This window comes from Monomorium pharaonis, chromosome 6 (genome assembly GCF_013373865.1).
Source record: "Monomorium pharaonis isolate MP-MQ-018 chromosome 6, ASM1337386v2, whole genome shotgun sequence".
NCBI classification, from domain to species: domain Eukaryota; kingdom Metazoa; phylum Arthropoda; class Insecta; order Hymenoptera; family Formicidae; genus Monomorium; species Monomorium pharaonis.
In genome coordinates this window covers 3,756,398-3,769,082 of record NC_050472.1, presented here as the reverse complement: position 1 = coordinate 3,769,082, position 12,685 = coordinate 3,756,398, and the positions used below count along the sequence as shown (strand labels likewise).

Genomic DNA, 12,685 nt, shown 5'->3' with positions numbered 1-12,685 from the left:
GGAAGCGAATTTACTTTTTGCTTCTGGCAAAATGCGAGCAACGAACTATAGTCGACAAATAAATAGTATTTCGCTACCGTTACATTTTCTCCAATTGTCACGTGGAAATAAACGATAATAATTACGAATATCCGCATCGTATTATCGAAATTATAAAAGTTAAAAATTACTTAAAATTAAATTACTTTAAGATTAATTTTAAACGTCATTACTTATAAATTAAAATGTACGATTAAAAAAATAGATTACTCTAAATACAAAACAATTACAATATAAATCAGCAAATAAATTTATTTGTAAATTAATGTAAAATAGAAAAAAAATGTTTTTTATAAATACCGTTCTTTCTTTTAGCTTTTTAACTAGTTATCGTTTAATTATGTAAATGGCATAAAATATGTTAGACAATATAAATATTAATTGATGTCTTACACCCGAAATATCCAGACGATACTTTCATTAACGAACGGAGAAAGAAAACGTCTTTCGAGGAATCTTTCGATGCAAAATATAGGCAGTTGCAGCCGCAATTGGCTATTAGCCAGAGCGAGAATGATCGAGCGGCCGTCGTTCGCAGAATCGAATAAACCAATTCCTTTGATTCCGGCTTACTATCACGCAAGTGCGATTCCGACCGGCAGAATGGTTTATCAAAGCGTGCGCGAATGGACTTTCATTTGACCGGCAGAATTCCGGTGTTGAGAGAATTCGGAAATCGAGGTATTTCGTGAATAAGCTCGATCCGCACCATCATCGAATTGCCTTGAAGTCCACCGCAAGCGTTTCGGAAATGTGTACTTTGACTTACGCTTCGCCTTTATCTCGCGGCGAGAGAATTACATAAACAGTCTCTTTGTTGTCTCACGACTGAATAGAGCGAACGTTTAAATTACTCGACGACAAAAACTTTCCGCGATCACGCGAGCAGTCGGCGGCATTATCCCGCATACCGATTAACGCCGCTTATTATCTCCGGGGCGCGTTAAAAGCCATTAATAAGAATTAAGGACGACGGGCGAGCGATTAAGGGTCGACGCGGGGATCGGCTCCGAAGGGTCGGCGACGCGCGCCATTGGTACGCGGCTCGTCGTTTTGTTTCGGCGTTCCCGTTTCGGCGTCTCAGTTTTCCCAGCAGCAACAGCAACAGCAACAAAACCGGCGCTGGGGCACCGGTAGCACGCTCGTGAATTTAAATGAAACATTAATCAGGATACGTCAGGGGAAATAGCAAGAGACGCCCCCCCCCCCCTCTCTCTCTCTCTGCCCCCCCGCCAAAATTTGTAGCGTCACCCTCTCTTACGGGGGACTAATTTAAATCAGCCACCCCGTTGCACTCGGCATTGTTGGCGCAAAAACAATGGGACAATCCGCTTTTCGCTCGCCCGACACTCTCTCGTCGGTCTGATTGTTACTGCAAATACCGGCCGGGGCCCCGCACGACAAATTGATAAGCGGCCCGGCACAATGGCGAGTCTTGTGTTAGCCTATATAGCGATTGAATTCTTTTGCGAACCGCTCTAAATAAGAGCAATTGTCAGAATGAATGCGTCGCGCGCTCGTCAAACGTGGAATTCATTTATTTAGCCGCCCGCCGGCGAGACTCCGAGACCGAAGGGATATTGTTCACGGAGAACTCTTTTTCGGAAAAACGGGTGACTTTTTTTTTTCTACGTCAACGCCCGACGACGTTTAAATGCTCCCGAAATGAAGGGAGCTTTTCATTTGCTAAGCGCGACCTGCTCAAAGGACGGACATATACGCCATTTTCAAACGCTCATTTGTCGCCGGTTGAAACTCGCTCTGTAAAACCGGGTCTCTCGGTGACGCGGAATAAATTGCAGCCGACCGACCGAGTGGTATATACGTCATTTGGGAGAGACGCAGCGTTGCGGCGGGGCATAACGCTGCAACGAGACCCTAATAATGATGCGGCCTGGGAAGGGGGGGGGGGGTGAGGAGGGACGGGGATGGAATACCGAGACGAGGAGAAAGCGCTTCGCGATGAAATCCAATGCTCGATAATAATCCCGAGCGAACGGGCGGCACGTTGGATGCACTTTCCTGCTGTGCGATATCATAACAAAGCCTTACATTAGCATCAGCCAACCTCCCTCGTCTTCCATCGATATCAATCTATCCGCGTCAGCGATTATCGATCGCGCTAATTGGTAATCTTTCGACGCATTCACTCTCAATTACAGCTAGACAGTCAAACGAGACGCTGCTCCGCAGTCCTTTCGTTTTAATAACTCTCGTAAAATATTCTCGTACTTCACTTTGCGTTCCCGTGTATTGTATTTAAATATTGCATAATTATAATTATGGTGCCAAGAGAACCCCGAAATATAGAAACAAATGTAAAAAGAAATGATACATAAAGTCGTATTTGCGTGAGTACCCTGTAGGTTATTCTGTAAAATTTATATTTATACATTTTTTGTATTCGCGTTAATGGATTAAAAAATGCAGCATTTGTTAAATACAAAAAATTCTTTTTACAACTGCGGCAACAATAAATATTTTCACAAGGTTTTTTAACTGATAACTGTACGTATATATTTCCGTGTGTATCGCCCTCGGAAGATTAATCTTTCATATGTTAATTATAATGTCGGTCGCGTTAATGAATAAAGCGGCGAATCGCGTAATCGGGCATAATTGCATAATGACCAAGGACTTATTACGATTCATTAGTCTATCTCCTGCCAGAGGCCTGCGTCCCCGTAAATTACGAGTCCGTAACGTTCGAACTGATTCCCATGTGCGACACGTTCTCGTCGGTCCATTAAACCGCATAAGTAGTCCACGAAATGAACCTTATCCTTATACATATAAGACGACAAACTTCAAGGTAGCTCAATCGATCGTTCAGCACGTCAGAAAAACTGCAGTTTTCATATATCTAACAACGTTTAAACAAAGAAAGAAGATACATTAATGGTGTGAAAATATCCACCTAATTTATCCCGACGTATTGAAACAGACATATTTAAATGCATTTAAATTATTAATTTACTTCACGTTCGTTAGTGAAGTATTCAAATGAATTCATTTCCAGAACGCTGGCTCATAACTCTATGTATAATAATCGATTTATAATACACCGCTGATAATAACAAGTAAAAAAATTATTTACCGCATTTTATTACAACTCACTACACCCTCATCTTTCTATTATCCCCGTTTGTGCTCCTTTTTTCCTCTCTCTTATTATGCGCGTGTTTCTTTTTTTTTTTCGTATATCTCTTTTTATGATTTCATCGATGTTGTATCTCGAGAATAGAATACGCGGGTTTGATTACAGGAACATTGCAGGCAGCGTTTTCTACGCTTCCGGAAAAATGTTACAAAAGAGCATTATCGACGTTCATGGAGAACAAGAGAGAGACGGAGAGACTGAAGAGAGGGAAAAAAGGGCTGAGACATATCGCAATTATAGCGCTGGCGTTATTTTCTTGCCGCGGATATGAGAAATAAAATCGCTACGATATATAAAACGGCGGAAACGTGCGAGTGGCTACGCGGTCACTGTGAAGAGGGCGGCCGAAGAAATTCGGATGTATGTGAAAAAGGCGGACACGAGAGAGGAAACACGGTCGCCGGGACCTCTGTAGGTTCACACGGCGCGCAAAAACTTCTCGTATTATGTCGTTTTCGAGCGCGAAATTTCACGTCGGGCGCGATTTTCCGGCGAAAAGTTCGCTAGCGAGTGGCCGCGCGGGAATAGACATGAGAGGGGGGGGGAGGGGAGATAGGAGAAGTTTTATATCCTCGCCGACGAATTTTTAATTCGGCCCCAATGATGAGACTGGAGAACGAACTTTGTAAACTTATATTGTTACGCAAGTTCGAAAAATTTTAATTTGACCGTAATTTTTAACTTGACCAGAGACAGTGTAACATAAAAAATTATATTTACGTCAACGCGAATGTAACATCCTACTGCGTACGATCTAAACTCTTGGAACAACTTATTACATCCTTAACTTGCTTTGCAGAAAGCTCACTGGAGCTCCGACGTTTCTCTTGAGAAGAAAATCTACTTTGAATCGATAAAGAAGATTTATGCGAGCAGCATCCTATATGTGTATAATATAATTTCGTTTCTTTTTTCCTGTAAAAATTATATCGCGCTCTTCATGGCGCGGGAAGAAAAATGTTTTGCTAGAGGACTGAAGAATCTGCCTGCAATACAGACGCGTGTCCGGACTGTCGCATTAAGGCCACGCTTTCGAGGGGGTGGCTTTCGTACAAGTAAATCGCGACAGCTCAGCACTATGAGAAAAGTACGGAGCGAGGAAAGACAGAGAGAAAGAGACCGAGGAAGTCCGAGGGGACCGAGGGATGAGATCTTGAGATCCGACATGCCTTGCCCTCGGTACTCGTGTCTCCTCGCCTTGTAGGAATTTCAGGAGGACTTTGTTGGCTTCTTGTTTTCTTCCTTTCGATCCTCCGTCCCTCCTAAAGCTACCTCCATTTTTCTCGCAGTATTCAATACAGTTACATGGCGGGATTCTGGTTGAATTTGAGAGCCAGCCATTGAAAATTGACACGCGACCATTTTTCTTTATGTCAGGTCAATAATAAATGTACGTAGTAACGTTTAGGGAATAGCACTTTTAAAAATCTTTGATGATAATCTCAAACTTTTTCAAAGCCGCTAATCGATGTTAAAGAAGTTAAATATATTCCTTACAAAGAGGAACGGTAATTTTGTTGAAATAATTAATTAGTACGTCGTTTCACGCGACGTTCACATTTATGATAAATTTGTCTCTGCATATCCAAGCATTTCGTTCCCCCCATTGTCAACCCTTGTCGCACACATCCTTCCTGCGAGATGTTCCCACGAATTATCCATCCCACCCCCTCCCTCTGAAAACGCCCCTTTCCATCCCTCTGCGAAAGTCTCGCTCTCGAGCCAATTGTCTGGGAAGTTCCAGCCAGTATCATATTCTCCTAATAGTGCAACGAGAGATCTGCCTCGTCGGTGGAACGATACAGATAAGGAACGAAGCGCTCTCGCTGGTAACGGACGCGAAAGATTTGTTTTTATCTCGCGCTCTATGGGAAAACGTCGAGTAAGGTTTCCGTCCGGGGGAGAAAAATTACGCTGTTCCGTGCCAGATAATCGCGAGGATCGCGAGGGGATGTGTATTACTCCTGGGAGATGGTAACCTTACTGGAACTATGTGAGAAGGGTCAGGTGCCGTCGCGCCTTCTTTTTACGAGACGAAGGAAGCGACGCGAAAGAGGCTAGACGCTTTATAAAGAAATGAACCCGGATCCGAAATAAAACACTAGGTAAACGATAAATTTTTGCGCCATTAATCTGAGTTTTCGTAGCGAGAGAATATCTGTCGTTTCGTCAAGATTAGCGTTTTGGATTGTACTTTCCTTCTTGGAATTATTCAGACTCAAAGAATTGCAGAAATATTGTTTTTGCGAAATAAATACTTATATTCGCATTTATTAATTAACGTATTACGTATAAGAATCCCTTCCGTGTATCATTTAATGCAAAAAAAAAAAAACACAAGAAAGATATTCGAGCTATTTTTCCCAAATACCTTATCATGCTTATTAGAGCGGGAAAATAAATATTCCTCAATCGCATCCGTCAGTTATAATAAAGACCTCGGATGTCTCTGATAAAACAATGGCAAATATAGCCTAGAAACTTCAACATCGAGTTTCATCTGAGAGCTTTCCCTTGTCGAGAATTTCCGGGAGCAGACAATCACGTGCCCTTTATGGTCGCTGAACGAATCGTAGCCAAGCCCTTCCGCAAGCCCTCCTTCTATCTGGAAGAAGAAGTCTCGCGAACGTAGTCTCCGATCTCCCAGGATAACCTTCCACCCACTTGATCCTGAGTCGAAGCTCTCGACTGCACCCGCGGGATATATCCTTCTTTCCCCGTCGGAAGATTTTCTTCGCGGGATTAAATCCTAAGAGCTTTTAATTAGACACATAAAAGAAGAAAAAACGTTTCCGAAGGAGAGGGAGGGGGAAATAATAAAAGATCTTTATTGATGATGGGACGGAAGTCGAGTCTCTGCGATAATCAGAATAAACATTTTATTATTAGGAATTTCGCGCACGAGATTTAATTTCTTCGAGTCGAAACCTGCTGCTCGAAAGGTAAAAAATTTTTGCTCGCAAAAAATATCGACGTGACAAAAAGGTAAGCAACGATAGACAGTGACAGTCATCACCACGATTACGTTACGACCGAGAGAAAAAAATAATTGCAATAATCATAAGATCACTATAAGTTATTTTTGGACCAAACCATATTTTTATAGTTACTCAACAATATAAATTATAATTTGTTTAAACTATATTAAAGCCCTCACAATAATTATATTGATCTATACAACTTATGATGGTTGCCATAATTAAAATATAGTAAGTTGAATAAAAAAACAACTATATAAGCATCCATTATAAAGCACATGATTATTATTACCAATAGTATAGTAATAATTACCATAAAAATGATATTCCTGACTATAATTATTTTATTATGCAATTATAGTTGCGAATGTCGTGGCATTTTTTTTTCTCAGTCTACCGTATTGCTCATATTCAGACAATACTCTTTAAAAAGGGCGCGACTCGTAGAAGGCGCACTCGCCTGCCCTTCGTCGCAGTCGCACTGCACCGGCACCGCACCTGCAGTGCGGTGCCGTAACTCACGCTGTACCTCGCTCCTAAAAGGCGGAAGACAGCGGAATAGAAGTTAGGGGTATCGGCCCCCGGCTCTCCGTTCACCATCCCTCTCTTCTCTCGACGAGAGAAAAGCTCGTTGCTTCGATCATCGCGTCGCGGGAAGACACGACGTCGAGATATCTCTCGCGCGTCACTCGAGTCGGATCATTAAGCTCGAAAATTACGGCCGTTCCGCCCGTGGGCGTTGTCGAATTATGACGCTATGAAGTTCGGGAAGCTCCGCGACACACTCGCCGCACGCAGTCGTGGGAAACGAACGATACCTTCGTTAAGGTTCGCCACGTCGCTTCTCAGGTCAGGGTCACTTGATTGCGTTAACTGCGATTTAGGATCCGCTCTTTAGCTCCCCGTGTTAGTTCACGAGTATAACATATACACTGAGAAAAAAATGTTAATTTGACTAAATTCTCCAACTAAATTAAATTTTGTCTATTCAAGTATTTATATATTTCAATTAACTATATAAATACTCGAATTGAAATTTGTGCATTTAAGTTAAATGCATAAATTCTCGAACTGGCAAAATTTTAATCTAGTTGAAAAATTTTGTCAAATCAACAATATTTTTTTCTCAGTGTGGTCAGGTGTGTTTGAACTACATGTTTCAAGCATGCGTCTGTGTTCATTTTTTTTTCTTAAATAAATAAAGACAGACATATATTTACCTGATAGGTAAGGTTATCAGGAAATTGGAACGACCGACCCTAAGTAACATCTCTTCGATATCTGCGTTTGAAAACAATAAAATCGATACAAGTATCTTTCAAGAGCTTAAAAATTATGGTTAATGAATAGAATCATCAGTAAATAAATTGTATTCCAGTGTCGAATAAAAAATTATTTCGTATTTTATCTACTTCTAAAGCGCGCGCGTGTGTGTGTGTGTGTGTGTGTGACATTCTCTCTTTCTCTTTTCTGTTACAATTTTTTTACTAATGCAAATTAAATAGTCAGGATATTGAAATTTTTCTCTTCACGTACGAGTTTCTTTCACACGCGTACACTTCCTTTCTGAAGAATTTCATTATTGTTATTGCACGATGTAGTTTCAAACGCACGATAGTCTCATAGCGAATACCCACGGATTAAATAACGAAGCAGCAGCACGGACAATCACGTTACGCGTATATGTACATAAATTCCCTCGAACCTCGCGGGCATGACGAAGAAGCGACTCCACCAGCTTTCTAGCGGGGGCTATCTGATCACCGGAAGCGCGACGTAATGGGAACGTAAGGCGTACCGCTACGTCGCTGTTTCCGCCGCGCGTAGCGGATTTCGTCGCGACTTAATTTCTAAATCTTTCCGTCGCCGATAGTCTGGCAATTGTGTCTCGCAGCGCCTCTGCACTTCCTGGCGCCTACGGATTCATTCATCCGAGAGCGCGGCCCTCCGGCTTATTATTCTCTCTCTCTCTCTCTCTCTCTCTCTGGTCGGGAGTCTTTTTCCGCGCGAGGTCACGAGCCACGTAATAGGCCGCGAGGAGGGGCACCTCTTTTAGAAATTGCCGGGAGAAATTCGCGGAGAAATTACGAGGAGACTCACGCTCGATGCGTCGACCTGCCGGGCACTTTGAATCCTATCAACGAGAGGAATCTTCTTGGCTCGAATCACGGTCGATCGCACGTCGTAGCGAGATGTATTTTTGCGGAGAAAGTGGACGAATAGTTCCCTACAGACGATTACCGGCACGCCGGGATAATAATATCGGCGAAATAAATATAGCGACTGAACTATATAACGGATAATATTTTTACTACCAGAAAATAACAGCAGCACTGTTTTATTAATATTATCACTGTATGTGTGCTAATATTGATCTTTTGTAATAATTAGAATAACAAGTGTACAAACGAAATATAATACGTCATTGGATTATATTGCTAAATTAAAAAAAAGCGTAATTTAATAGAAAGGCGAAACAAATCGATAATACTTTTACTCATTGAAACATACTTAAGTCGCATTGAAAAACGATAATCGATCGATACAGTATAATACGTACGTACAAAGTACGAGGGATAATTTTATACTTCGAAATAGCAGTTGGCCTTGCCGCCAAGTCAATGCGAGATTGACATGGTAGATGGAATTTATTATTTCATGAATATAATATTGACTTTTTACTTAACACTCTAACAAACGGAATAAATTAATTCTCTCTATTGCAGTTCTTATCGCGCGTATCGAGTTTTCTATTACAGACTTTCTCTTTTATATGTCTCTCATAGTTAAAAATTCAATTAGTAATTGTACGTTATGTCTCTTACGTTTCCGCTTTAATAAAATAAACAGAATTATATTTATTTTCACCCACAGAAAATACAACGTATTCTCTACGGGCAAAAATTTACTTTAAGTATTAAAAAATATTCTACATAATTTTTGCGTTGCTCTGCTTTACAATGTTTGTTATTCCACGCGCGATATGATTCGGAATGAGATGCCAAGATGATAACTCAAAGAGCATTGGAAAAAAAAGGAGAAACTCGCGACGTAGAGAAGAGAGATGATCAAACGAGAAACTCATATCTCCAAGTTTCTATTTATAATAAATCTTCCGAAGTCCGCATAATTTCCGTCATATCTCTCGCGTGTATTACCCATTCGGAGCGTCCGATATTCCGAGCATCCAATATATCCGCGAGAAAAGAGGGGTCGTCGTGGTTTCTAAACTCTGCGGCGCAGTAAAATCCGATTCGAATCCTTCGACACGCCAAATATTTGAACAATTTCAATCTCCACACAAATTCCGGATCACAACAGGATGCTCGTTCTCACGGAACGTCACGCGGATACACGTCGCCGAATTCGACCGCGCCGTATTCGTCGAATGCTCTCGATATCCCCCCCCCCCCCCGCAAGTCGATCTAATCTTACAAACGCTCCCGATCGCGATCTCTCGAAGACAGGGCTTCTCACCAGAGGGGGAAAGAGAGAAAGAAAGAGAGAGGGAGAGAGAGAGAGAGAGAGAAAGAGAGAGCCACATCTCGCGACGCATTACGCACACCCTCCGTCGTAATGCTACCCTTTCGAGCCGCCCTTCTGTCAACCCTCTCTCACGGAATCGTACCTTTTTCTCCATCGAACGTCATCCCCCATCGGCTTCGGCGTGCCGCGGCTGCTACCACCTGGCAGGTTCACTTTTTTTTTTTTTTTCAACCGTTCACAGTGTGATTGTGTACTCGCACTCGGAAGTACTTGTGCACTATCGCTAGTATCGCGATCACGCTCGTGACACGAGTGAACAAGCAGGGAAGTGAAAAGATGGAAAGAGCCACCTCCAAACGCGACGGTAGCTCGACGGAGACTGAGCACTGCTGCAGCCGGCTACCGAGAGAGAGAATAGTGGGAGGTCGGCAGGGCCGTAGGGAAAGGGTGCCTCGACCCGGTGTACATGCGATGCGCCCTGAAGGGATATCGATATCAAGGGAATGTCCTGTTCCGCGATTATTACCGAATTTTTACAGTACACGCGGGAGAGCGGAATGCCGCTCTCTCTCCATTAGGAGTCACGTGCGCCGAACGTGGGGTAGAATTCCATGGGAAGTTCGCACTGTTTGCGTCCTCCTGCGTACGCGGCGTTTGGGAAATTTCCGGCATTAAAATGGAATAGGATATTTTTTTATCAGAATATTAATTTCGAAAAATGAAGAAATAATATTGCAAAGGAAAATACTTAACGATTGTAAGAAAACTTCTTTAATGCAGATCAAGCTATAAAAATGGGAGAGTAAAAATTATGTCTGCACTTTTTCCAAGTGTATATGTTTAGCTTTATTCTTAAATAGCATAGGATAATCCTTTATTAAAATTGAATCAAGTTTCTGTAAGAAATTAACAAAATTTCCCCTTATTAAGTTGCTTATCCTCCCCGCAAAAAAATCTAAATAACTTGTCTCGTCTCAAAACACATATCTAGATTTCAGGTTGTCAAACAGATTTCAATTATTAAACTCGACGACCGCGGAAAAACGCACGCGGCCGCATTAAACAGTTATTCGTGCGCCACGCGAAACCTACACCCCTTTTATGCGACGTTCCTCGATTGCAGCGATACATGCAACAAATCCTGCATCGCCCACGCAATTTCACGCGGTCACGTCATCGTCGTTTGTCCGTCCGTCCGTCCGTTCGTTCGGGCGACGCGTGTGCGTAATCGCCGTCGGGGACGAAAAAAAAAAAAAAAACCGCGCCATAAAATCCGCACGCCCTTGTTCCTGCGCGCGATGTCACTCACTCGGTTTGAAGGGATCATCCGGGGGGATACTCGCCCCTAGTATCGCCCTTCTTCGAAGGGTGGCGTTCACTGCCGCTCACTCCCGCCATGCACCCGATTAGCATACGGCCGGCCGGCTTGCGTTGGCGACGTCGCGATGAACCAGAAAATCGAGGCTCGAAGTTGCGGGCCACAGGACGAGCTCGTTCACGTGGCTTAAAAAATATATTGCGCAGAAGGGCAAATGACCACACGGCACGAGAGATCTCATAATATTTATGAGCGCAGGGATTATCTGGACGACATATTTTGGATAATAAATCAGTTAAATTTACGTTTATAATTATAATATACGTATCTACCATTATTTATTATCATCACATTTATTAAGTCCTATTCTTGTCATTTTGAAATTCTGTTGTGCTTGTTACAGAACTCGAAGCTTTCAGATCGTAAAGCGATTAAGTAAAATTATTGACGCCGGAACCGTCAGATACTCGATTCTTTAGACGCGAGGTTTACTGAGGCTCCCCTGTTGTCGATTTTGGATTATTGATCTAATTATCAGACTCGAGCGTGTGCATTTCCATCGCGCGGGCTACATTATGATCAAAACGCAATGCCCCAGGAATTCCTGTGTCCAGCGTATTAATTAAGTTCATTGTTATGCCACGATAACTCGCGTATTCATACGAATTATTCGACCGTTTAATGCGCGCACAATATATGTTGATGTATAATTAGACGTTTTTGAAAGATTACAAAAAAAAGAGCACATTGGATTTCCTTCTCTCTTTCTTCAATTTTGCTATTTGAATTTCCTGTCATACTGTTTAGATCAATAAGAATAAAACATAAATAAAAAGACAAAAATAATAAGAGAATATATGCCGTACAATTTAATAATAATGATGTGCCTAACAAGCGTCTGTTGCCCTTTCTCCCAAGAAATAAAAAAAATTTTACACAAAAAATCTTAATATTAATAGATAAAATCGTGAAATGCCAAAGGAAAAAAATTTCAAATAAAATATTAGTGAGAAGCAGATGCGAGCAGTGGATTGAAATAAATCACTTTAATGTATCAGATCTGTAACATATTGATACCAGCAATGATTTATGAGTTTGCAACATTATAACAATTTCAATTCCACCGCGATACATCTTCATAATTAAATGTTTGACCGCAGCGGTAATGGATTAATAAGACAATATAATTGACAGTTCGACGTGGCAAGAGAAATCATAGCCAGATAACGAATATCTTTTGCCCCCTCCGCCTGTACCGGTCGTCCAGTAGAAAATAGAGCGCATCCTACCTTGGCAGCTCGTGCCACGCCGGCCGCTATGCCATCCCTGAAATTGATCGTGATTGATCGACCATTAATTTTTTATCTAATAACGTGAGAGTGGCGCGACGGATAATGGACTCGGGTTAGTTAGAGCTCGCGGCGCTTATCAAAGTTTCGCTAAAGCGATTACGCTCTCACCAGAAATTCGATGTAATGTTATCGAGCTTCGTTTAAATTCACTTTTACATGGAAAAATGATTAAACCTTTATGCGCGCCTGTATCTAAATTTGCCTCGCCTGAAAATTGCATTTCGCCCTCTCCCCCGTAATGTTATTCGCTATTTAAAATCACGGTGAATGCGAAGCGAATCGCGTCACGAAAGTTTTCGCGTTCATTGCTAATGAAATTCAATGAAAGACGTTACTCGATAAATCACTTACT

General features: G+C 41.9%; 1 protein-coding gene across 1 annotated transcript in view; it reads right to left on the bottom strand.

Moving 5' to 3' along the window:
- The window catches only part of LOC114253729 (uncharacterized protein DDB_G0283357-like), a 69,266-nt gene extending 57,379 nt beyond the window's left edge, over positions 1-11,887 (bottom strand). Inside the window, exons 1-2 of the mRNA XM_036288413.1 lie at positions 9,806-11,887; positions 7,398-7,458 (exon numbers count right to left, since the gene is read on the bottom strand). The gene's annotated coding sequence lies outside the window, so the exon portion shown is untranslated. The remainder of the gene's footprint in view (positions 1-7,397; positions 7,459-9,805) is intronic.
- Positions 11,888-12,685: the final 798 nt, after the last annotated feature.